The sequence below is a fragment of the Lolium rigidum genome, chromosome 2 (genome assembly GCF_022539505.1).
Source record: "Lolium rigidum isolate FL_2022 chromosome 2, APGP_CSIRO_Lrig_0.1, whole genome shotgun sequence".
Lineage (NCBI taxonomy): Eukaryota > Viridiplantae > Streptophyta > Magnoliopsida > Poales > Poaceae > Lolium > Lolium rigidum.
Genome location: NC_061509.1, coordinates 120012660 through 120040498, shown reverse-complemented (window position 1 = coordinate 120040498; position 27839 = coordinate 120012660). Strand labels below are relative to the sequence as shown.

Sequence of the window (27839 nt, the reverse complement as noted above, 5' to 3'; positions counted from 1 at the left end):
CGGCAACTGCCCAGAATGCAAACAGAAGAAGAAGGATGCAGCTAACGTGTCTGTGTTCAAACGTCTAGGGCCTCTCCCGCCTCGGAACAGGCATGCTGAGTCCGCTCGGGTAGAAGATATCGAGGAACTAGAGGACGATGATGAAGAAGACAAGTATCATCGGCCAAGGTGGTGCCCTGATGGGCTCAGCCGTTCCCAGAAACGAAGGGTTCAGCGTCTGCGTGGGTTAGAGGAAGCTAAAAGATTATACCTGCACACGTTGAGGAAGGCACGGCCTGATCTGGCCGCCAAAATTCAGCGAACCCTGGACGAAGAAGGTCGGCCACAAAGAAAAGAGTGGCGCCCCAAGCAAAGGAAAGCCGATGATGATACATCGGCTGGCACAAACATGGTCTTCATCCTTCCAACGGAGTTTAGCGCTCCAAGATTATATGAAGCACCTGTGGCACAATTGGACTGTGGCCCACGGCCGGTCATCTTTGAGAAGCCACGAGAAAGAAGTTACAGGCATCTGAAGGCCCTGTACTTGCGAGGTTACATCAATGGGCAGCCTGTCAACAAGATGTTGGTGGACATCGGAGCGGCAGTTAACATTATGCCATACTCCATGCTACGTCGGTTGGGACGCTCCAGCTCGGATCTGATCAAGACCAATGTAACACCGAGCGATTTCAACGGCCAAGCATCCGACGCACAAGGTGTTCCGAATGTGGATCCGACCGTAGGAAGGAAAACTGTCCCTACGACGTTCTTTATTGTCGACGGCAAGAGCACCTATGCTCGTACTACTAGGGAGAGATTGGATCCACGCCAATCGTTGCATTCCATCCACGATGCACCAATGCCTAATACAGTGGGATGGAGATGAAGTAGAAGTCGTCCACGCAGATGATTCAGCCGAAATTTCAACAACCGGCATGGACGTTTGGGAGACATCAGGCCAAGAGCCACTCTCAGGCATCAATTTGGACGACTGCGAGCGCATCGACTTGATAAAGTCAGAGATTGGGCTGGTTTTATCCACCGGCCTGACCGAGTAGCAAAAGCAAATCAATGAGCAGACGTGGCGAGGCTGATCCTTGTGATCGGCCCCAAAAAATTTATGGAGGAACATTACAAAACCTTCATCGAGCAAGCAACGTGGAGGCCGATTCCAGCGATCGGCCAAAATTATCCTCACCATCCATTCTGCCTGGATTCAACATTTGGTCCGACAGAGCCGATGCCATCAAATCCCTTGACAGAATCGGCTCGGGGGGCACCTAGGCGGATAAAACACGAGGATATGAAGTAGGAGTATCTTTCAAACGCCCAGCAGCCCAAGATATTCTTTGATGATGGGTATTGAAGTATGGGGGCCGATACATGAATCGGCCGTAAAAAATTCGAAAATTTTTAAGCACAGCCGATGCGCAGACATCGACTTAAGGATAGGAAGCCGATGCATGGCCATCGACTCAAGGGATAATCAGAGGGTCAATGGAGGAACTCCTCAACGAAGAGAGACTCTAATGGAGGAACTCCTCAATGGAGTGGTTTAATGGCTCGGGTCCTCTCTTCAAGAACAATGCCAAGAGCAGCATGGACGTACAGATCAGGCTAAGGGTGGGTTGCCTCAGATCCACCGAAGGAAATGAGCTGATCTGACCTGCAAGGCGCGAGAAGTGGACTGAAGAAGCTCGGGGGGCAGCTCACTCTGAAGGTTCTCTGCCCTGGAGAGCCGATTTTGTTGAAATCGGCTGGCTCTGCATCATGACTTGGAAACCGATGGCGACACGTTTGGTTAGCCCACTGCTATGCTCGCCTTGGTAGAGGCTCGGGGGCAACCGATGCGCGTAGATTTTCCGTTCTTAAGAAGCCGATGGGGATTTCATCGGATAGCCCTCCATCATAACCTTTTTAAAGGGGATTGGGCAGGTTTGAAGAGTATCACCGAATATCCGAAAACCCGGAGGTATCGACTTCAGCATCAAGTCGTTTCAGCGGTGACTGCGGGGCTCTCGTAAGGGCGCTGATCTGCCTAGTTGTCCGCCAGAGCTCAAAGTCATCGGTTGGAAAAGGCGAAAGATAGATCGTGAAGGATTGATATGTTAACCTCAGCTTTCGGGCATTGATCAAATTCACGATCGCTCCGACGTCAAAGGGGTGAAGAATGGGTCATGAGAGACCGATGCGTTGTCATCGGCTCATTAAGCATTGGCTAAGTGACGATCGGCGGAATCAGTATGAAGGGAAATCGGCTAAATTGGCATAAAGGAAATCGGCAAAATCAAATTGGGGAATTTCTTCATTGATAAACCAGATTTCTTACATAGAAGAGCTGATTGCTCTCAAAAGGGAGTACTAAGGGGATACATTGCCCCGTCTACTACTGCTGATCCTATGCTAAGGGTCCTATCTACGGGCCGTCGCTGCCCTCGTCATCACCCTCGTCGCCGCTGTCGGCGCTGCTCCCGGCGGGCTCGTCGTCGCTGCTGTAGCGGCCGCCGGCGGGACCTTCGTTATCCTCATCCTCCTCGTCGTCGTCGTCGTCGTTGCTGTCGTAGTCACTGAGATTCCCCGGCCAGGGGCAGTGGCGCTTGGCCGGCGGCTCGTCGGAGGGGCTGTCGTCATCGTCGTCCTCCTCCTCCTCCTCCCCCACCTCCTCGGAGGTGGTGAAGTCATCCCAGGAGAAGCGATCGTCATCGCTCTCCTCCTCCGATTCCCCGTCGGCGAGGAAGCGGAGGTCGCTCTCCCCACTGGTCAAGGACTTGCCGTCCTCGGACCAGATGGAGGAGGCGTGGTCTTCCAGGTCCCATTCATCTGGTGCGCGAACGTCCGGCGGCGTCTCGCGGGAGGAGGAGGATCCAAGGGAAAGTCCCGATGAGGTGGAGGAAGAGGAAGACATGGTGCGCAGAAGGGCTTTTGGAGTGCTAATGCGGAAGGGATGAGGAGGAGGACTGTTCGGCGCGGTTGAATAAAAGAAGTGGGGATTTAATGTTCGAACAGTTTTCGAGGAGGTGGTGCCAAAAAACTGTCAAATCGTGCAGAGAAGTTGGGAAGGCAAGTTGTCATGATGGAAAATACTGCGACGGTTCTGCTCTGCCACGACATGACCCCTCGGAAAAAAAACAGAGTGGTTTTGAAACTATCATTACCAAAACCAGGGGGGCATGTGTTATCACCAGATTTTGGCTAAATCAGGAGATGGGCCGCGATCAAGACGGGCTTGGAGATTACATACAAAATAAGTACGTGAATCGGCCTCGTATGCAACGTTTGGGCTAGTTTGCCCTTGTATCATGTAACATATTAGATTACGTGTCGGTTAGGAGTTGGAGTTTTACCCATGCACGGTTAGGTGCACGCCTGAATTAGAAAGTCCCTTGGACTATAAATATGTATCTAGGGTTTATGAAATAAACAACAACCAACGTTCAACACAAACAAATCTCGGCGCATCGCCAACTCCTTCGTCTCGAGGGTTCCTCCGGTAAGCACCATGCTGCCTAGATCGCATCTTGCGATCTAGGCAGCACTAAGCCTATCTCGTTGTTCATGCGTTGCTCGTGCTCGAAGCCTTTTTGATGGCGAGCAACGTAGTTATCTTAGATGTGTTAGGGTTAGCATTGTTCTTCGTATCATATGCTGTCGTAGTACAACCCTTATACATCTAGCCGCCCTTACACCTATCTTAGGTGTAGGGGCGGCACCCCGCTTGATCATAGTTTAGCAGATCCGATCCGTTACGGTTGCTCCTTGTTCTTCAAGGATTAGTTTAACATCCGCAATAGTTAGGCCTTACAAAGGGTTGGAGGATCCAGCGGCGTGTAGGGTGTAGTTTGCTAGCCCTAGACAGGATGTTCCGGGGATCAACCTCGTGTTGGTTTTTAGGCCTTGTCTAGGATCGGCTTACGGACACCGTACGCGAGCGCGAGGCCCAATCGTGAGTAGGATGATCCGATTATGCGGTGAAAACCCTAAATCGTCGTAGATCTCATTAGCTTTATCTTGATCAAGCAGGACCACCATATATTCGGACACCTTGTACGAATCATGGGTGGATCGGCTCCTTGAGCCGATTCACGAGATAACCTCGAAGAGCCGATCGAGGCTCGTATTTAATGTTTACGTGTATGCCATGCGAGAAACTAAGCGAGGAATCATCCAACACCTTCCCGACCAGGTATAGGTCAGGTGGCACGCCCTTGCGACGAGCATCGGACGTGTGACCAGGAGGCTTTGCGGGCCGTCGCTCTGAGGGACTGGGGCCAGCCGCAGCCCTAGTTGTTCCCGGCTCTACTGTGTTGCCAGTCGCTGCCCGCCGGTGGGTTTCTGACCGCAACAACTTGTCTAGGATCATCGTAGGAACACCGCCACTGCTAAAGCAATCACCTTTACCTTCCGCACCGCTAAAACTTAAAAAGGCTAAAACTTGACGTAGCGTCCATTCACCCCCCCATCTTGTTCGCTACGATCCATTCAATTGGTATCAGAGCAAGGTTTTCTTGCTCGGGCTTTAACGCCTACGAAATGGCCGAACAAGAGACGGTTGTGAATGGGTCACCTTCCCTTGAGCCACCCGCTCCATCATCTCCCATCGATAGCACTACGGCTACGTTGGATGACCTAAGGAAATTGGAGTCATCCATCGTTAGCCAAATGAAGGCAATGATGATGGAGTTGGTTGCTCAAAAGCCAACCCCTATCGTAGATCCTATGGAAAGTGCCGAGGATCCCCCACCAAAAGCTAATCAATTTCCCCTTGTTGATTTTGTCGCGCAATCGACAAAAGATCCACAAAAGGAAGGGCTTGGGGAGACCGGCACTTCAACAAAGGGGAAGGATGAGACACCGGTTGCGGAACGTCTAGGGGATAATCATGCGGTGCCACCACCAAGTGATTACACCATAAACGTTCCAATACCTATGCCACATATCTTGTCGCATGGTTCACCACTGTTACTTGAATCAAATAGCTTTGAAAATTGGCAATTTTTAATGCGTTCTCATGTGCGCAGCACTTCTACCGAGCTTTGGCGCATCATTGAGGAGGGATACTCACCACGAGACCCAAAGAACTTGACAAGAAGGGAAGTGGTGGATGACCAACTCAACGCCACCGCCATCAACATGATCCACATGGCCGTCACGCCCAAGGACCGTGATCATATCCGCTCGCTCAAGGCCGCCAAGGAAGCGTGGGATAAACTCGACAAGCTCTTCCTCGGAAATGAGAGCATCCAAAGCTCTCAATTTGATGAAGTGAACAACATGGCCGACAACTTCGTCATCAATGAAGGAGAGACCCCCGAAGAAATGTATCGGCGCCTCATCGCTCTCGCCGTACAAATGCAAGATTTTGGAGCAACGTTTGTGGATGACCATTGGATCAAGCGCAAGTTCTACAACGCTCTCCTCCCTTATGAGGAAGTGAAGTTGACGGCCATCCGTCAAAACGCCTCCTTCCGTGCTATGACATCCGATGAAGTCCTTAGCGAAGTCATCGCTTTGGACATCTCCAAGAAGAATGCGGAGGATCTTGTTGCTCGCGCCCACAACACCCGCAAGCCCAACCTTGCATTGAAGATGAAGGTTCATGAGGCTAGTGAAAGCGATGAGGATCCCATTGAGTGGGGTCCGGATGATCTCAAGACCAACTATCATGAGCACATGGCTCTCGCCGCCAAGAAATTTTGGGAGGGAAACAAGTCCCGAAGCACAAGACCAAGAAGATCACGTGATTCTCCAAGAAGCTTATCCAAGAGCCCAAGGAAGGGGAAAAGGGGGAGAACATGCTACAATTGCGGCGACAAGAGTCATTTTGTCGCGGATTGTATCTTTGAGAAAAGAGAAGATAATGGTGGAAGGCTTGTCCGCAAGGAAAAGTTCAAGTCACTCTCCAAAGGATTCTCCAAGTTCTCTCCCAAGCCCGATGACGACAAGGTCTCCTTCACCAAGAAGCCAAGAGCCTTTATCATTCGTGAAGAGTACTCCTCCGATGAGGATGAAGAACATGAGGACAAGAACTCCAACAAGGAAGGAGAGGGAGTGGCCATCATCGCCATACCACTCCCTCTATCTCCCTCTTCGACTCTCCTAATGAGAACCTCATCACCAACAACGCCCATTGCCTCATGGCAAAGGTATCCTCGGAGGTAGAATCCCCTTCCAAACTCTCATCTTCAACTAATGCTTTGTCTATTGATGATGCCACTAGTCTCACCATTAAGCGTGAGATTGTGGGTTTGGATTCTTTTCTCACTAACATGCAAGGGGATACCAAGACTCATGTTGGGGCTCTCTTGGCCCAACTTGGTGCGGCTCAAGACCTTATAGAGGAGAAGGAGAGGCTTGAAAGGGAGGCGGCAAATGAGATTGCCTCTCTCAATCAAGCACTTGAGGAGGAACAAAATTTGCGCATGTCTCTTGAAGCTAGTGTCATCACCCTCGAAGACTCCAACAATGCTATTATCTCCCAACTCACCAAGGACCGAGACCATGCTCTTGGTTTGATGGGTGAGCTCAAGAAGAAGATGCTTTCTCTCGAGGAAGCCAACAAGGAGAAAGATGAGGAAGACCCCAACTCTTGTCATGACGAGCTTGTTGATCAAGTTGCCTCTTTGAAGAAACACAATGCTCTACTCTTGGAGGTCAATGCTCTTCAAGAAGAAGCCTTGGATGAGTATTACCGCTTGTGCAAGGAGAAGACCTCTTGTTGCAATCATGAAGAAGAAATTGCCACTCTTGAGACCACCAAGGCCAAGCTATTGAGTTTGAGTAGCATGCAAGAAGAGTCTTTGGTGGAATGCCTCCGCATGAGCAAAGAGAAGGTCACATATTGTGATCATGAGGGAGAAATAGCCTCCTTGAATAGGAGCGAAGCCAAGCTCATGGAGGTCAATTCCATGCAAGAGGAAGCATTGAAGGAGTACTTTCCCTTGAGCAAGGACCGCGCGTGTTGCAACCATGAAAGTGACATTGCCAAGATGGAGAGTGACAAGCGTCTACTCATGAAGATGAACTCTCTCTAAGAAGAAGCTTTGATGGAACATTTCCGGGTGAACAAGGCAAAGGAAGTCCAAGTTTTTGATATCACTCACCCTCACCCGGAGGATGAAGATGAGGTCAAACGTTTGAAGGCCAAAATTGATAGACTCCAAGTTCAAGCCAAGTACTTGGAAGGAGTCATTGAAGCCAAAGATGGAGCCAAAGAGGGCTCTTGCAATGAAGGAGGAGTGGCTACTGATGTCTACGGGAGCTTCTATTCTTGTAAACAGTGTTGGGCCTCCAAGAGCAGAGGTTTGTAGAACAGCAGCAAGTTTCCCTTAAGTGGATCACCCAAGGTTTATCGAACTCAGGGAGAAAGAGGTCAAAGATATCCCTCTCATGCAACCCTGCAACCACAAAGCAAGAAGTCTCTTGTGTCCCCAACACACCTAATAGGTGCACTAGTTCGGCGAAGAGATAGTGAAATACAGGTGGTATGAATAAGTAGTAGCAACGGCACCAGAAAAGTGCTTTTCCCAGGACGGTAAACAAGCAGGTAGTAACACGGCAGTAGTAACGCGAGCAGTAGTAACGCAAGTAAAACAAGTAAACAAGCAGCGATAGCAGTATTTAGGAACAAGGCCTAGGGATTAGACTTTCACTAGTGGACACTCTCAACTTTGATCACATAACGAACAGATAAATGCATACTCTACACTCTCTTGTTGGATGATGAACACATTGCGTAGGATTACACGAACCCTCAATGCCGGAGTTAACAAGCTCCACAATTCAATGTTCATATTTAAATAACCTTAGAGTGCAAGAAAGATCAACACGACTAAACCAAGTACTAACACAGCATGCACACTCTGTCACCTTCACGCTATGTAGGAGGAATAGATCACATCAATACTATCATAGCAATAGTTAACTTCACAATCTACAAGAGATCATGATCATAGCATACGCCAAGTACTAACACGGATGCACACACTCGTCACCATTACACCGTGCAGGAGGAATAAACTACTTTAATAACATCACTAGAGTAGAACATAGATAAATTGTGATACAAAACACATTGCAATCATAAAGAGATATAAATAAGCACTTCACTACGCCATTCATAATAGTGAGTAAGTATTCTGCGAAATATAGCCTAAGAGACCCACACGGTGCACACACTGTCACCTTTACACACGTGGGACAAGGAGTCTCCGGAGATCACATAAGTAAAACTCACTTGACTAGCATAGTGACATCTAGATTACAAGCATCATCATATGAATCTCAATCATGTAAGGCAGCTCATGAGATTATTGTATTGAAGCACATAGGAGAGAGATGAACCACATAGCTACCGGTACAGCCCCGAGCCTCGATGGAGAACTACTCCCTCCTCATGGGAGCAGCAGCGGTGATGAAGATGGCGGTGGAGATGGCAGCGGTGTCGATGGAGAAGCCTTCCGGGGCACTTCCCCGCTCCGGCGGGTGCCGGAACAGAGACTCCTGTCCCCCAGATCTTGGCTTCGCGATGGCGGCGGCTCTGGAAGGTTTTCCGTATCGTGGTTCTTCGCATCAGGGGTTTCGCGACGGAGGCTTTAAGTAGGCGGAAGGGCAGAGTCGGAGGGCTGACGAGGGGCCCACACCACAGGGCGGCGCGGGCCCCCTTGGCCGCGCCGCCTTGTGGTTTGGCCACCTCGTGGCCCCACTTCGTATGCTCTTCGGTCTTCTCGGAAGGTTCGTGGCGAAATAGGCCCCCGGGTCTTGATTTCGTCCAATTCCGAGAATATTTCGTTACTAGGATTTCGAAACCAAAAACAGCAGAAAACGAAGCAAGCGGCACTTCGGCATCTTGTTAATAGGTTAGTTCCAGAAAATGCACGAATATGACATAAAGTGTGCATAAAACATGTAGGTATCATCAATAATATGGCATGGAACATAAGAAATTATCGATACGTCGGAGACGTATCAAGCATCCCCAAGCTTAGTTCCGCTTCGTCCCGAGCGAGTAAAACGATAACAAAGATAATTTCTGAAGTGACATGCCATCATAACCTTGATCATACTATTTGTAAACATATGTAGTGAATGCAGCGATCAAAACAATGGTAATGACATGAGTAAACAAGTGAATCATAAAGCATAGACTTTTCATGAATAGTACTTCAAGACAAGTATTAATAAGTCTTGCATAAGAGTTAACTCATAAAGTAATAAATCAAAGTAAAGGTATTGAAGCAACACAAAGGAAGATTAAGTTTCAGCGGTTGCTTTCAACTTGTAACATGTATATCTCATGGATAATTGTCAACATAGAGTAATATAACAAGTACAATATGCAAGTATGTAGGAATCAATGCACAGTTCACACAAGTGTTTGCTTCTTGAGGTGGAGAGAGATAGGTGAACTGACTCAACATAAAAGTAAAGAGAATGGTCCTTCAAAGAGGAAAGCATCGATTGCTATATTTGTGCTAGAGCTTTTATTTTGAAAACATGAAACAATTTTGTCAACGGTAGTAATAAAGCATATGAGTTATGTAAATTATATCTTACAAGTTGCAAGTCTCATGCATAGTATACTAATAGTGTTCGCACCTTGTCCTAATTAGCTTGGACTACCGGATCTTTGCAATGCACATGTTTTAACCAAGTGTCACAATGGGGTACCTCCATGCCGCCTGTACAAAGGTCTAAGGAGAAAGCTCGCATTTTGGATTTCTCGCTTTTGATTATTCTCAACTTAGACATCCATACCGGGACAACATGGACAACGAGATAATGGACTCCTCTTTAATGCATAAGCATGTGACAGCAATTATTATTCTCATATGAGATTGAGGATGTGTGTCCAAAACTGAAACTTCCACCATGATTCATGGCTTTAGTTAGCGGCCCAATGTTCTTCTCTAACAATATGCATGCTCCAACCATTAAGGTGGTAGATCTCTCTTACTTCGGACAATACGGACATGCATAGCAACTCACATGATATTCAACAAAGAATAGTTGATGAGCGTCCCCGAAGCATGGTTATCGCACAACAAGCAACTTAATAAGAGATAAAGTGCATAAGTACATATTCAATACCACAATAGTTTTTAAGCTATTTGTCCCATGAGCTATATATTGCAAAGGTGAATGATGGAATTTTAAAGGTAGCACTCAAGAAATTTACTTTGGAATGGCGGATAAATACCATGTAGTAGGTAGGTATGGTGGACACAAATGGCATAGTGGTTGGCTCAAGTATTTTGGATGCATGAGAAGTATTCCCTCTCGATACAAGGTTTAGGCTAGCAAGGTTATTTGAAACAAACACAAGGATGAACGGTACAGCAAAACTCACATAAAAGACATATTGTAAACATTATAAGACTCTACACCGTCTTCCTTGTTGTTCAAAACTCAATACTAGATATTATCTAGACTCTAGAGAAACCAAATATGCAAACCAAATTAGCAAGCTCTAAGTGTTTCTTCATTAATGGGTGCAAAGTATATGATGCAAGAGCTTAAACATGAGCACAACAATTGCCAAGTATCAAATTATCCAAGACATTTTAGAATTACTACATGTAGCATTTTCCAATTCCAACCATATAACAATTTAACGAAGAAGAAACTTCGCCAAGAATACTATGAGTAGAGCCTAAGGACATACTTGTCCATATGCTACAGCGGAGCGTGTCTCTCTCCCATAAAGTGAATGCTAGGATCCATTTTATTCAAACAAAACAAAAAACAAAAACAAACCGACGCTCCAAGCAAAGTGCATAAGATGTGACGGAATAAAAATATAGTTTCAGGGGAGGAACCTGATAATGTTGTCGATGAAGAAGGGGATGCCTTGGGAATCCCCAAGCTTAGACGCTTGAGTCTTCTTAGAATATGCAGGGGTGAACCACCGGGGCTTCCCCAAGCTTAGAGCTTTCACTCTCCTTGATCATATTGCATCATACTCCTCTCTTGATCCTTGAAAACTTCCTCCACACCAAACTCGAAACAACTCATTAGAGGGTTAGTGCACAATAAAAATTCACATGTTCAGAGGTGACACAATTATTCTTAACACTTCTGGACATTGAATAAAGCTACTGGACATTAATGGATCAAAGAAATTCATCCAACATAGCAAAAGAGGCAATGCGAAATAAAAGGCAGAATCTGTCAAAACAGAACAGTCCGTAAAGATGGATTTTATTAGGGCACCAGACTTGCTCAAATGAAAATGCCCAAATTGAATGAAAGTTGCGTACATATCTGAGGATCATGCACGTAAATTGGCTTAATTTTCTGAGCTACCTACAGGGAGGTAGACCCAGATTCGTGACAGCAAAGAAATCTGGAACTGCGCAGTAATCCAAATCTAGTACTTACTTTTCTATCAAAGACTTTACTTGGCACAACAAAACTCAAAACTAAGATAAGGAGAGGTTGCTACAGTAGTAAACAACTTCCAAGACACAAATATAAAACAAATTACTGTAGCAAAATAACACATGGGTTATCTCCCAAGAAGTTCTTTCTTTATAGCCATTAAGATGGGCTCAGCAGTTTTAATGATGCACTCGCAAAAGATAGTATGTGAAGCAAAAGAGAGCATCAAGAGGCAAATTCAAAACATATTTAAGTCTAACACGCTTCCTATGCATAGGAATCTTGTAAATAAACAAGTTCATGAAGAGCAAAGTGACAAGCATAGGAAGATAAAACAAGTGTTGCTTCAAAAATTTCAGCACATAGAGAGGCATTTTAGTAACATGAAAATTTCTACAACCATATTTTCCTCTCTCATAATAACTTTCAGTAGCATCATGAGCAAACTCAACAATATAACTATCACATAAAGCATTCTTATCATGAGTCTCATGCATAAAATTATTACTCTCCACATAAGCATAATCAATTTTATTAGTTTTAGTGGGAGCAAATTCAACAAAGTAGCTATTATTATTCTCATCAAGTGTAAGAGCCATAGTATAATCACAAAAAAATTTACTCTCCAAAGTAGGTGGAACCAAAAGACCACTATCATCATAATCATCATAAATAGGAGGCAAAGTATCATCAAAGAAAATTTTCTCCTCAATGCTTGGGGGACTAAAAAGATCATGAAAACCAGCTTCCCCAAGCTTAGAACTTTCTATATCATTATCAACAATGGTGTTCAAAGCGTTCATACTAATATTACTACCAAGCATGCAAATAAGATTTCATAGGTTTTTTAATTTTCGCATCAAACAATCCATGTTTTAAATCAGGAAATAGAATAAGAAGCTCACTCTTGTACATTATGCCAAACTAGTGTAAACAAGAAACAACAAGATGCAATTGCAGGATCTAAAGGAAATAGCTTCGAGCACACACACAACGGCGCCGTGAAAAGTACTTTACCCGAGACCGGAGTATGAGTGCCTTTTACCTTTCCTCCCCGAGCAACGGCGCCGGAAAAGTGCTTGATGTCTACGGGAGCTTCTATTCTTGTAGACAGTGTTGGGCCTCCAAGAGCGAGAGGTTTGTAGAACAGCAGCAAGTTTCCCTTAAGTGGATCACCCAAGGTTTATCGAACTCGGGGAGGAAGAGGTCAAAGATATCCCTCTCATGCAACCCTCGCAACCACAAAGCAAGAAGTCTCTTGTGTCCCCAACACACCTAATAGGTGCACTAGTTCGGCGAAGAGATAGTGAAATACAGGTGGTATGAATAAGTAGTAGCAACGGCACCGTAAAAGTGCTTTTCCCGGGACAGTAAACAAGCAGTAGTAACGCAGCGGTAGTAACGCAGCAGATAGTAACGCAAGTAAAACGAGTAAACAAGCAGCGATAGCGTATTTAGGAACAAGGCCTAGGGATTAGACTTTCACTAGTGGACACTCTCAACTTTGATCACATAACGGAATAGATAAATGCATACTCTACACTCTCTTGTTGGATGATGAACACATTGCGTAGGATTACACGAACCCTCAATGCCGGAGTTAACAAGCTCCACAATTCAATGTTCATATTTAAATAACCTTAGAGTGCAAGAAAGATCAACACGACTAAACCAAGTACTAACACATCATGCACACTGTCACCTTCACGCTATGTAGGAGGAATAGATCACATCAATACTATCATAGCAATAGTTAACTTCACAATCTACAAGAGATCATGATCATAGCATACGCCAAGTACTAACACGGATGCACACACTGTCACCATTACACCGTGCAGGAGGAATAAACTACTTTAATAACATCACTAGAGTAGCACATAGATAAATTGTGATACAAAACACATTGCAATCATAAAGAGATATAAATAAGCACTTCACTACGCCATTCATAATAGTGAGTAAGTATTCTGCGAAATATAGCCTAAGAGACCCACACGGTGCACACACTCTGTCACCTTTACACACGTGGGACAAGGAGTCTCCGGAGATCACATAAGTAAAACTCACTTGACTAGCATAGTGGCATCTAGATTACAAGCATCATCATATGAATCTCAATCATGTAAGGCAGCTCATGAGATTATTGTATTGAAGCACATAGGAGAGAGATGAACCACATAGCTACCGGTACAGCCCCGAGCCTCGATGGAGAACTACTCCCTCCTCATGGGAGCAGCAGCGGTGATGAAGATGGCGGTGGAGATGGCAGCGGTGTCGATGGAGAAGCCTTCCGGGGGCACTTCCCCGCTCCGGCGGGGTGCCGGAACGGAGACTCCTGTCCCCCGGATCTTGGCTTCGCGATGGCGGCGGCTGCGGAAGGTTTTCCGTATCGTGGTTCTTCGCATCGGGGGTTTCGCGACGGAGGCTTTAAGTAGGCGGAAGGGCGAGTCGGAGGGCCGACGAGGGTCCCACACCACGGGCGGCGCGGGCCCCCTTGGCCGCGCCGCCTTGTGGTTTGGCCACCTCGTGGCCCCACTTCGTATGCTCTTCGGTCTTACGGAAGGTTCGTGGCGAAATAGGCCCCGGGTCTTGATTTCGTCCAATTCCGAGAATATTTCGTTACTAGGATTTACGAAACCAAAAACAGCGAGAAAATAGCAACTAGCACTTCGGCATCTTGTTAATAGGTTAGTTCCAGAAAATGCACGAATATGACATAAAGTGTGCATAAAACATGTAGGTATCATCAATAATATGGCATGGAACATAAGAAATTATCGATACGTCGGAGACGTATCAGCTACCAAGCCAAAGAAGAAGAGGAATAGAAGGACCAAGAAGAAGAAGAACAAGGAGAACATTGAGATCAACCATGAGGAAAGCGATGCTAGCTCAAGAAGGGATGGAGTACCCAACTCCGCCTCGAAGGGTTTCGCCGGCTCTAACAACCCTTCTCATGTTCTTTTTGTTCATTACTATGGACATATTCGTGCTCGATTTATTGGTCCTCAAGAGGACAATGTTGATTGGACTATTTGGGTTCCCAAACCCCTTGTTACTAACATGATAGGACCCATTGAAAAATGGGTACCTAAATCCAAGACTTGATTTCTTGTAGGACTATGCTTCCGGTGGCGCTAAATGGGTGGCTGATAGTGGAGGCACAAGTCATATGACCGGAAGCAAGGATATTGTTGTCGACCTCGAGCCATCTCACTCTACCGTTTCATATGGCGACAACACGTGCTCTAAGGTATTGAGTCTTGGCAAGGTGGTGGTAACACCCGACATCTCACTTGTGAATGTCCTCCTTGTCGAGACCCTTGGTTACAATTTACTCTCCGTTCATCAAATTTCTCGTATGGGTCTATGTACTTTCTTTGATGAACATATGCTGGTCCTCTTGTGGAGCAAGACACTCCGTGTAGCCTTTGTTGGATATGTAGAGAACGGATTGTATGTTGTTGATTTCTCCGGAAAGACAACATCTTCCGCTCTTTGCCTATTCGCCAAAGGTGACAAGGGTTGGTTATGGCATCGCCGACTAGCCCATGTCAACATGAGGACTTTGCAAAGTCTCCACAAGGGTGGCCACATTCTCGGACTAAAAGAAGATGTTTCCTTTTGCAAAGATCGTGTTTGTATGGCTTGCGTACAAGGAAAAATGCATGGAGCTCCTCACAAGGCTAAGACAATCATCTCTACCACGAGATGCTTGGAGCTTCTACATGTTGATCTCTTCGGTCCACCGTCTCATGAAAGTCTTGGAGGGAAGAAGTATTGCCTCGTCATTGTTGATGACTATTCACGCTATTATTGGGTATTCTTCTTCAAGTACAAGAGTGAGACTCAACGGACCATAATGGAGTTTTCCAATCAAGTTCAACGCAAGTACAACGCCACAATTCTTGCAATAAGGAGCGACAATGGAACGGAGTTCAAGAACTACACCTTGGATGACTTCCTCGGCGAAGAAGGAATCCAACATCAATACTCCTCGCCATATACTCCCCAACAAAACGGGGTCGCCGAAAGGAAGAATCGAACCTTGATCGAAGCCGCCCGAACAATGATGATGGAGTACAAGTCAAACTACAACTTTTGGGCGGAAGCTATTTCTACCGCGTGACATGCTACTAATCGCCTATACTTTCGCAAGGGTCTAGAGAAGACGCCATATGAGATTCTCACCGGCAATAAGCCCAATGTGTCATACTTCAAGGTCTTCGGATGCAAATGCTATGTGCTTTTCAAGGACACACGTCTATCCAAGTTTGATTCAAGAGCTCAAGAAGGAAATTTCGTTGGCTATGCTACAGATTCTCACGCCTATAGAGTCTTCAACAAGTCAAATGGGCGAGTTGTAGAATCTTGTGATGTGACATTCGATGAAGATGATAGATCTTTGGAGGAGCGAAGTGCTTCTTGTGAGAAAGGAGATGCCATTCCCCCGGATACCATAGGAAGGATGGGTGTTGGCATTCGCCGACCTCAAGAGCTACCTTCTATGAGTACCGGGGAAGGACCAAGTTTCACCCAAGTGGAGCCATCTACACCACAAGGCCAAGCTTCTTCCGTTGATCATACAAGTGCAAGCCAACCTCTACAACAACCTCAAGTTCAACCTCAACAACAACAACAATCAAGTGCAAGCTCACCTCAACAAGTTCAAGAACATCATCTACCGCAAGCTCATCTACCTCAACAACCAACATCAAGTGACCAAGGCCAAGCTTCAAGTTCTTCACCGAAAGGCTCGGGGATGATCTTTATGGACAATCCCATTCCTAATACCCCCGAGTCATCCGGCTCTCATGGTGATAATGATGATGCCCCTTTCAACAACAATGAAGGTCAAGGCGAGGATCTAAATCATGATGAAGGCCAAGAGGACCCACAAGAATCTACTCCTATAGCCGATACTCGCCGTGAAGATCCTACTACAAGACACTTGCGCCTCAAGTCTCATTCTTTGCGTAATGTCATTGGTGATTTAAAGAGCAAAGTAACCACCCGGAGGCAACTAGCAAACTTTTGTGAGCACCACGCCTTTGTCTCTATGGTGGAACCACTCAAGGTTAATGATGCGCTTGAAGATCTCGATTGGTTGATAGCAATGCAAGAGGAACTCAACAACTTCAAGATGAATGACGTGTGGACTCTCATGAAGCGACCCGATCATTGCCGCAATGTTATCGGCACCAAATGGGTCTTCAAGAACAAGCAAGATGAACATGGCATCGTCAACCGCAACAAAGCAAGATTGGTGGCAAAAGGCTATTCTCAAATAGAAGGCGTGGACTTTGGTGAAACCCTTGCACCCGTTGCAAGGCTTGAGTCCATCCGTATCCTTTTGGCCTTTGCCTCTCATCATGGCTTCAAGTTGCAACAAATGGATGTTAAGAGTGCTTTTCTTAATGGTCCTCTACATGAGGAGGTATATGTGAAGCAACCCCGGGGTTCGAGGACCCCCATTTCCCGGACCATGTCTTCAAGCTCAAAAAGGCCCTATATGGACTCAAACAAGCTCCTAGAGCTTGGTATGAGCATCTAAAGGAGTTGCTTGTAGACCGTGGTTTCGAAGTGGGGAAAATCGATCCCACTCTTTTTACTAAGAAAGTCAATGGGGAGCTCTTCGTATGCCAACTTTATGTAGATGACATCATATTTGGCTCAACGAACACAAAGTTCAATGATGAGTTTGCTAAGTTGATGACTAATAGGTTTGAGATGTCGATGATGGGTGAACTCAAGTACTTCCTTGGGTTCGAGATCAAGCAAATGCGACAAGGCACCTTCATCAATCAAGCAAAGTACCTTCAAGACATGCTCAAGCACTTCGATATGAAGGAAGCCAAGGGCATTGGAACTCCGATGCATCTCAAATGTCAACTCTCCCTTGACGAGACCGACAAGGCGGTGGATCCCAAGCTCTACCGTTTGATGATAGGTTCGCTTCTTTACCTTTGTGCCTCTCGCCCGGATATAATGATAAGCGTTTGTATGTGTGCATGGTTTCAAGCAAGCCCGAAGGAAAGCCACATTGTGGCGGTAAAAAGGATCTTTCGATATTTAGTTGATACCCCACACTTCGGTCTATGGTACCCAAGGGACACGGACTTTGCTTTGGTTGGTTTCACTGACTCCGATTGGGCGGGTGACAAGGTTGATAGGAAGTCTACATCCGGAGCTTGTCACTTTCTTGGAAGATCCTTGGTGTGTTGGTCCTCAAAGAAGCAAAATTGTGTCTCGGTCTCCACCGCGGAAGCTGAGTATGTTGCCGCGGCAAGTAGTTGTGCTCAAATCTTATGGATGAGGCAAACCTTGCGGGATTATGGACTCGAGTATAGCAAGGTGCCTCTTTTGTGTGACAATGAGAGCGCAATCAAGATCGCCTACAATCCGGTTCTTCATGGCAAGACGAAGCACATTGAGATAAGGAACCACTTCATCCGGGATCACATTGCTCGCGGAGATATTGTTCTATCCTTCATTGGTACCAAGGAGCAATTGGCGGACATCTTCACGAAGCCCTTGGATGAGAAGCGTTTCATTGAGTTGAGGCATGAGCTAAATATCATTGATCCATCGAACTTTGCTTGACCGTCGTGCGCACATACCACTCTCAAACTATATATCTAGATGAAAGGCACGCATGAACATAGGGGGAGTGCGGTTTAAACTCATTGAGCTATCCCTCCCCCCATTATGCATAAAGAAATCCAAAACATATGTTATTTGTCAAACGAGTGACTAATGAGCTTCATGTTGAGTTGTAGTCGTGAGTCCTAGATACATCTACGCGACCTCACACTACTATACTCTTACACGGTGGCTTCGGCCACCAACCTCCTCCTTGAGTAGTTTTTGGTTCTTCGTGTTTCTTTGAGACTTTCTTTTGTCCTTCTTCTTTTGTTATCTTTTTCTCCATGTTTTTGGAGTATCTCATCCAAGCTTTGTTTCCCGTTGGTTTTTTTGCAAGCTTGGTTGTGTCTTTCCTTACCATCCTTGTAGTTTGCTTACCCTCCTTTTTGGTGTTTTGATGCCAAAGGGGGAGAAGTTCCTATTCGGATGGGTTTTTGCATGTGGACTTTCGTTTTGTAGCCTTGGTGTCCTCGTTGTTTATTTCTTCTTGTGGCTACATCAACTCTATGGAGGCACCTTATTGTGAGTTTGAGAATTCTCAAGGCAAAGGTATGATAACCCCACCCAAAACTCCTTGCATGACCTTGTGTTGCCTCCATATTGTGCATATGATATTTGAACATGTCAAGTATCCTTGTTGCATATGTGCTTGGTTTGTAAAATCTAGGGGGGTTATGCCTCTAGGATGTGTGCATTTGTATTCAAATACATATTCACAATATGCACATGTCTAGGGGGAGCTCCGTCGAGCTTTTGCAAATCTAAATATCTCATCATAATATCATATGCTATTGCAAATTCTTGTGTTGTCATCAAACACCAAAAAGCGGGAGATTGAAAGAGCAAAGTCTAAACCCCGGGTTTTGTGTGTTTGACAACACTTGAACAGTCTTGCCGTGTGCATTGAGTATCCTTGTTAGATTTGCAAGTGCACTGTGACCTCGCTGGACACGTCAAGATCAGAGTACTGAAGCGTAGCTTATAGGTTTTCTGGTTTTGTGTGTGTACCGCGAGGTAACATGGTTGGAGGGGAAAAGAGGAGAAAGCAGTTTTTGTCAGGCCGGTACTACCGGTACTAGTAGCGGTAGTACCGCTACCCCTACTAGTACCACCCCATGGTACCGCTCTGGAGTTCTGCGCTGGATTTGTCCCACAGAATAGGTTACGGTACCTTTACGGTACCTTGAGTGGTAGTACCGCTTGAGAGCGGTAGTACCGCCCGAGGTACCGCTTAAGTACCGTAACTGGAGTTACGGTCGTACCGCTCTGGTACCGCTTCGGTACCGCTTGGGATCCAGTAAGGTTTGGAGCCCATTGCGGTACCTCGAGCGGTAGTACCGCTATGTGTCCACATGTATAAGTTCTGTGGGATTTCGAATCCAGAGCGGTAGTACCGCTTCCCAAAGCGCTAGTACCGCTTAGGCAAAAACTGCAGGTAATGGTTGGATTTCGGGGGGCCTATTTAAAGGGCCCTTCTTCCCCAACACGATATCATCTCTTCTCTCTCTCTCTCCTCCATTGTGGCTGAGCTTAAACCTTGAGGATCTCCCCAACCATCCAACCAATCTTGTCCAATTTTTGAGGAGTGGTGGAGGAGGCCCCGATCTATTGTTCTACCAAGAGAGATTTCACCAATACTTGCTAATCCTTAGTGGATCTTGGAGTTAGGGTTCATATGGTGGGATCTTGGAGAAAGTGCACCTATGGGGGCTAGCTTGGTGTTATGCTAGCTCCATAGGTTGTTGGGAGCCTCCTTGTGGTGTGGAGCTTGCCCCAACCTTGTGAAGGAATCGCCGCCTCGACCGGTGCCATAGTGGAGAAGGGGGAGCCCCTTTGTGGAGCTCTCTCGAGGAAGAAGGTGAGGCCTTCCTTTGTGGTGTGGCCGCCTAGCCTCTTGTGTGAGGCTAGCACCTCCTCAACGCAGATGTACTCTCTTTTGTGAGAGGAACTGCGGGAAACAAACCTTGCCTCGTCTCCGCGCCATCCGGTTGTCCCGCTCCTTACTCTTACTATCTTGCTTGTTACTTTACTTGTTGTACTTGTCTAGGATCATCGTAGGAACACCGCCACTGCTAAAGCAATCACCTTTACCTTCCGCACCGCTAAAACTGAAAAAGGCTAAAACTTGACGTAGCGTCCATTCATCCCCCTCTCGTTCGCTACGATCCATTCAAATGGTGCGCTATATCTCAACAACGAACTATCCAAATAAGTTTATCGAGTGATCATTCAGGGCAGAAACAATGCCCCGCAGATCAAACTATCTCAGCTCGCTATTACTTGATGTTGAGTAGCCGCCAACATCCCAATATGCGGAAATGCAGATCAAACTCCTTTTAGGGATCACAACGTTTCCCTTCCTCCCCTGCCACCCTCTTCTCCATTCTGCCTCTGCACTAGAGTCATGGACCCTACCAGATCTCTGCCACCCAACACCATGGGACCCAACTCCTCTGCCAGTGAAACATGAATTTTCTTGTTCTGCCTCAGATGGCTTTTTATGCCATCACTTGAACTAACTACCTCAGATGGCTTCTTTATGCCCCCTCAAAACATGAATTTTCAAGTTGTGCCCGAGTGCCAAAAATTCTTAGTACTAAAAGACAGCAAAAACTCAAATGGAACACCACAACAATATGTACATTTAAGAGTTCAAACAGTCTTACCTCTTCGTGGCAGTCCCCACCAGCGCTTGTGTTGATACATCTTGGGGCATCTTTTCAAGTGATTTTTTTTCACAAAAGGCAAACAACATCCTAAAAAACCAACATTAAACAAGCAGGGTGCCAGAACGGAGTTCCTGGTCTCCAGATTAGTGTTTTTGGTGGTGGTGGAGCAGCGGAACTCTTTCTGGAAAAACGTCGAACCCCCCTCGGTTTTCAGGTCAGGGGCTTCTTATAGTGTGAAGGAGAGGTCGAGGGGGTGGCCGAGGCGGCCAGACCACCCCTAGGCACGGCCAAGGCCTGGCCCACGCCTAGGGTAGGTGTGGGCCCCTCGTGGCCCCCTCCGTCTCATCTTCTGGCTCCGTGAGTCTTCAGGTGAAATATGAGTTTTGCGATAGTTTCCGGGAATTTTCCTGAAAGTTGGATTTCTGCACAAAAACGAGACACCAGAGCAATTCTGCTGAAAACAGCGTTAGTCCGTGTTAGTTGTATTCAAAACACACAAGATAGAGGTAAAACAACAACAAAGTGTTTTTCTGAAAGTAGATATGTTTTGGACGTATCAACTCCCCCAAGCTTAGCTTATTGTTTGTCCTCAAGCAATTCAGTGACAACTGGGTGCGATAAAAGAAACTTTTACGAACCTATTTGCTTCATATGATGTATATATTTTCACTACATGATCAAATGCTCAGGCAATTCATAATAAGAAGCATGCAACTAAGGATACTCAATAGTTATGCAAGCTTATGAAAAGATACCAACACAATAATAAGCAACATGAAACATAAGTATTTGTAGGATTGAAATGTTCATAATAGGATATGATAAAATGGTATCTCGCTTGCCCTATTTGTGGAGCAAAACATAAATGCCGGGACACCTCTGAAGTTCAAGAGAAGACTAGAAGTAAAAAATATCGAAATATTCAAGCATCACAGTTATACCATAATTAATCTTATTCCGAGACAAGCACATTAAGCTAAGAATGACAGCTATGCTTTTGAGAAAGTGCTCGAATAACGGATGGTGACTCAACATATAAGTAAAAGATTGGCCCTGTTCAGAGGTAAGTAAGATTTCTCACGTGCTAGAGCTTTTCATTTCAAATGCAATAGGAGTGTTGAAAATATGTGTTTTGAGAGGTATGCATGTCTATGTCAATGACTGTCATTAAATGATTTACCATCCCTTCATACAGTGACCTCAAGAGCGGCTCCCATGTAGTTCTCCAATGCACACCATTATTTAGGATCTCTCCAGTACATAATGTGCGGAGTAGTATTTGTTTATTTGTTTATTTTATATTTTGTTTGGGATGGGCACCCAGCGCTTTGCTCTTTTTGCAATATTATGGACCAGCACATTATGCATGCAAGTCGCGGTATGAAGTCATGAAAGGACAATAAATCACTTAATACTTCCTCATGAGCTAAAACAAAACACAAAATAGGTAGTAATTTTGAAGGTTTAAAGGTAGCACACAAGCAATTCACTTAGAAGTGGAGTTGAAATACCACATATAGGTATATATGGTGGACACAATTGGCACTTTGGTTTTTAGTGGTTGGATGCATGAGTAGAGCTCATACTCAGTGCAAGTGAAGGCTAGCAATAGACTGAGAAGCGACAATCAAGAAAGCAGTAGTTGTCATAATCATGCTTGCGACAGATAAAATTAACGGAAGCATAAAAGTATTACAAGAACTCTGAGGCAAGATAAAACATCAAGACTTAAATGACTTTTGTTTAGTATTATGCATGCTTGAGCATGTGCCAAGTCAATTCAAATGAGCATGTGCAAACATCTATATGACATGCTACCTAATATTAGTAAATTGAAACTAATTATGAGCGATCATAAACTATTGAGCGTCATTAAGTAGCATACACCTTACACAAACAAACTAAGCATGTCCACATAAATGAGTGCATGTACAAAATTGAAAACAAATAGAGTTCATACCAGCCTCTCACCACAACTCGAATTGTCGTGATCGTCATTATTGCTCTTCACTTGTGTGACTTGGATGATATGAAATGATAAATTTACCTTTTTCTTCAGTTCCCCGACAACGGCGCCAGAAAATCTTGATGTTGCTCCGGTGATGGCACCACATAATCTTGCTGAGCATTGTTGTGGAAGCGGTTGGGAAACCCCAAGAGGAAGGTGTCATGAGCACAGCATCAAGTTTTCCCTCAGTACGAAACCAAGGTTTAATCGACCAGTAGGAGAAAGGTGTCACTTCTAAAGGTGTTGCTAGCTGACTAGTGGAAGGGCACACTACAGGCGTCAGCAACAACGTGGAATCTACACACAACACAACCAAAGTACTTTGCCCCAACTTGCAGTGAGGTTGTCAATCTCACTGGTTTACTGAACACAAAGGATTAGACGTATCGAGTGGAAAGAGATGTTTGTAGTAATTAAAGAAAACAAGAATTGCAGTAAGTAAACATAACATGATTGCAGTGGATGAATTTATCAATGTAAAGGAAACGGACCGGGGCCCACAGTTCACTAGAGGTGTCTCTCCATAAAGATAAATAGCATGTTGGGTGAACAAATTATAGCTGGGTGATGCGCGTGAGACACATGTCCGTTGGGAACCCCAAGAGGAAGGTGTGATGTGCACAGCAGTAAGTTTTCCCTCAGTAAGAAACCAAGGTTTATCGAACCAGTAGGAGTCAAGAAGCACGTTGAAGGTTGATGGTGGCGGAGTGTAGTGCGGCGCAACACCAGGGATTCCGGCGCCAACGTGGAACCTGCACAACACAATCACAGTACTTTGCCCCAACGTAACAGCGAGGTTGTCAATCTCACCGGCTTGCTGTAAACAAAGGATTAGATGTATAGTGTGGATGATGATGGTTGTTTGGAAAGAACAGTAAAGAACAATTGCAGCAGTTTGTATTTCAGATGTAAAGAATAGGACCGGGGTCCACAGTTCACTAGTGGTGTCTCTCCCATAAGATAGCAGATGTTGGGTGACCAAATTACAGTTGGGCAATTGACAAATAAAGAAGGCATAACAATGCACATACATATATCATGATGAGTACTATGAGATTTAATGAGGGCATTACGACAAAGTAGATAGACCGCTATCCGACGATGCATCTATGCCTAAAAAGTCCACCTTCGAGGTTATCATCCGAACCCCCTCCAGGTATTAAGTTGTAAACAACAGACAATTGCATTAAGTATGGTGCGTAATGTAATCAACACAAATATCCTTAGACAAAGCATCGATGTTTTATCCCTAGTGGCAACAGCACATCCACAACCTTAGAACTTTATGTTACTGTCCCAGATTTAATGGAGGCATGAACCCACTATCGAGCATAAATACTCCCTCTTGGCACAAGTATCAACTTGGCCAGAGCCTCTACTAGCAACGGAGAGCATGCAAGAACATAAATAACATATATGATAGATTGATAATCAACTTGACATAGTATTCAATATTCATCGGATCCCAACAAACACAACATGAAGGATTACAAATAGATGATCTTGATCATGATAGCCATCTCACAAGTAATCAGTCGAGACCAAACCACCTATACATGTGGTTGGAGTGGTGCAGAAAATGGATGTATCGGAAGAAAGATCGCGCGTTTCGATCTTGGAAACTCTCCTTGGTCGCCATCCGGTTGTCGCCAGAATCACCCCTTGGGACGATCCTTTAAAATCTGAGCATCATACACATAGAATTTAGTATGACAATAAATAAGAACCATTCATTTTGGTTATCTGCATCAGGACTAAATGTGTACAACTAGCATGTGTACTATATTATCAAAACGGAAGTAAAAAATTGTAATTGGCAGTCTCTGGTTTTTGGCCGCCTTGGACAAATTTAGGGACGCGCGTTGGCATGCTGGCCCGTCTGTCACACTAATAAATGTTTTGTAAAACACTTTGTATTAATGTCAAGATCATTGTAAACCAAAGAAATTGTAGTCTAGTTTGAGCCAGATCATTGTAAAGTAAGTCATTATAGACAAATAATGATTCTATATGCAAGTCCATCTAAGTTATCGAATAACTGATTAATCAGCATATTTCTTGTGGGTATGATATGCTAGATGATATAAGAATGAAACATCATCTTGAGTCTTGGTAACCGACTTTGCACAACTTGATAATACTTGCTCCTTGTTCTCAGCTAATTGACCAATACCCACATTATTTAAATATCATCAAGTTTACTAACCAAATCCTTCTCCTTTCAGTTTATACACCAAAGTACATAAGCAAAGTTTGAAATAATTGGCCAGCATGTAGCAATGTAACCCATGATCCAAATGTCTACATGCTATTATTGGTCTAAGAATCATGCGCGCATTGCCTTCACACATGGATGCGTTTTGTATAAAGATAAATTAAATACCAGCATAATCTCCAAGGTAACATCAAACAATTATTGAAAAGAGAATGATCCTAGTAAAAAAATTAGTTCAGACTGGGTGGCTTGCCTATTTTTCTGGACTAACTCAGCATGTTTGGATTCCGGACACCGAGCATGATCAATCACCGGGAATCATTCAGCTGGAAGGATGGAATGATAAAGCTGAGATCAACAATAAAAGAAATCCAGGATTGAAGAATTATAAACATGCTAATAAACTCAGAAGCGAGAAATTACTACAGGGCCATTATATACCAAAAATAAGCTAAAACTCCTAGAAGCTTCTATCAATAATGTCCTCAATCTTTCTAGCATGCAAAATATTGTATGCCCTAGAATATGGCAGCGGTAAAAAAACTTAAGGCGATTTTGTTCGTCATATGTGCTCTAAAACATGGCAATACGATGAACACGAAGAACACAACCACTTTTACTTACGTACTGCAGCGTCGAGTCACCCAAACCCTGACTATCCACCTACAATAAGCCCTGAGAACAACAATGGCATTGGAGTTTAAAGCAGGCAACAAAAAATACTTCTCAAACCAGCACACATGGCTGCACGTAGCAAGAAACCATGATGTGATCATCGATCGGAATTTGGGAAGGTACCTTGCTGGGCGCTGACAACGGGTGTGGCGGCGATTACAACGAGAAAACTTAGGACAGACCTTTGGATGCATGCACAGCCAAAAATTTATTCTGCCCCACAAATTGCAGGGAGCAAGTTTCAGGCACACACAATCTTCTATTGGTAGGCAGCACTACAATTTTAGAGGTCAACACATCAGGCAAATTCTTGGAATGGAGATCAGTACAGAGGTGTATGCAAAATAAAATAAAAAGCTTCAGTTGCTAAGACAATTCTTGGAATGGAGATCGAAATAAATATCAAGCAGGTTCCAAGGACAGCGCTGCGTCATGCTGGAAACATACCAAGTCTGTTGATACCTTTTAATTCAGCACTATCTCCATCTATGGTTCAGCACTCTCACCTATGGTCCACTCTTCTGGTGAATATCCTTTTAGAGAAACCTTGTTGGGACTATCTAAGATAACGGGCACCAGCTTCTCCGAAATGCTGTCGCAAAATCTGAATTTTTTTTCCCTCTAGACTCCAGCTCTTCGATTAATTCCTATTTTGCACAAACAGCTTGTCATTTCCTCTGACTCCACAAGAGTTGCTCACTCTGAGATTGCAAAATAGGAAGTCAGTAAAAATCCTTCATGTTAGTGACTAAATGACAGGTTCAACAGTGTAAACCTAGATGGTGAAAAATCATTGCATCATATCTACAATTTAATTATTAGTATTGATTACTATATTTTTTCATTGGAAAATATTTCACTACAGAAGTGATACTGGCAATGAAACATCAGGATGGGTATACCAGTAGCCATTACTACATCTCATGTTAAGAAGTGCCCAGCGGAGGTGGGAACACTCGCCGATGTGGCGGCACGGCGGGAGACTCGCCTTTTTAATCCTAATTTTGTAAATTTGTGTAGGAATACGAAAATATCAAGAATATGACTTCAGGTAATAATAGTATTCTTCTTTTCTTGGATCACCCCACTCCAGAACCAAAGTCAAGAAGAAATAAAACTGTAGGTGCATTGCAATGGGCCCGTAATATATGCATTTCAATGGGCGCGAAGTATACACATTGCAATGGGCACGAAATATAAGCATTTCAATGGGCGCGAAGTATACACATTGAAGAATAATGTACTAATATCCTTACATGCAATTCTTGAGTTCCTATTTTTTGTCATAAGGACAAAATGAAATAAAACTATAGATGTTCAAATTACGTAAAAAGAAATTTGGTGAGATCTTATAGAAAGGCAATCATTTCCTACTCTTAAGAATTATTATCTGATGCTTGAGTCTCAGACAATACAACACGAATATATTTTCCCATGAATCACTCATCTATTTAGCAATAATAGCCTGCATGCCCAATTGATAAAACTGAGAGGCAATATATTGTACATGCGAGTCACAGAATTGAGAGATGTATGGTATGATTACCTAATTTTTGAAAGGGAGCCGAATGCTGCCTAAAACGGTATTCCACATGAAGATATTCCACATCAATGACATGAGAACCATCAAAAAGTAGCATGAAGAACTGACCATACAACACTCGACATGAGAACCATCAAAAATAGCATGAAGATATTCCACATCAATGATCACCGAGTTGAATAACATCCATTATGCTAAAATAAATGCAAGCAACTGGATAGGCTTCATTTGAGTATCCTGTTTTAAAAATAAAAGAACCAGATATAATTATTCTATGTTAATAAATCATATGAAAGTGTAAATAGGTTGTCCTCTGGTTTGAACATATGGGCACAATGTAACAACATAGGCATGCAGTAAATATGGATTATAAGAATGAAAAAACATAATAATAGATATGAAGCATTGACAGATGTATCACGATATGACATGTGTATGTGGAAAGGATAGGAAGTGGGAACCCAAGTAATAAAAGAAATATGAAAAGGGAATAATTGATAGCACATGCAAACAGATACCATCATAAGAAGAATTTCACACTGTTAACTGTCAATATGTCCTGCTACATTCCAAATATGATCTTTGCAACCTCCTATTTAGTTGATAAAATAAACATTCAGAAGTTATCCAAATATTATGAACTCCGCAGTAAGTCAGTTACATTCAAAATACTACCACAGACCTTTGATAAAGGAGAATCTTTTCTCTGATAGAAAAAATGTC

At 44.3% G+C, this 27839-nt stretch overlaps 2 long non-coding RNA genes across 2 annotated transcripts in view; both read right to left on the bottom strand.

The window, feature by feature from the left end:
- LOC124687145 overlaps positions 1–25723 on the bottom strand; it is a 41001-nt gene extending 15278 nt beyond the window's left edge. Inside the window, exons 1-2 of the long non-coding RNA XR_006998110.1 lie at positions 25697–25723; positions 25523–25573 (exon numbers count right to left, since the gene is read on the bottom strand). This is a non-coding gene — a long non-coding RNA (uncharacterized LOC124687145). The remainder of the gene's footprint in view (positions 1–25522; positions 25574–25696) is intronic.
- Positions 25724–25834: 111 nt separating this feature from the next.
- Positions 25835–27223, bottom strand: LOC124687144. Its single transcript, XR_006998109.1, has 3 exons — positions 27120–27223; positions 26021–26220; positions 25835–25848 (listed from the first exon to the last, which is right to left on the bottom strand). It is a non-coding gene; the product is annotated as an uncharacterized LOC124687144 (long non-coding RNA).
- Positions 27224–27839: the final 616 nt, after the last annotated feature.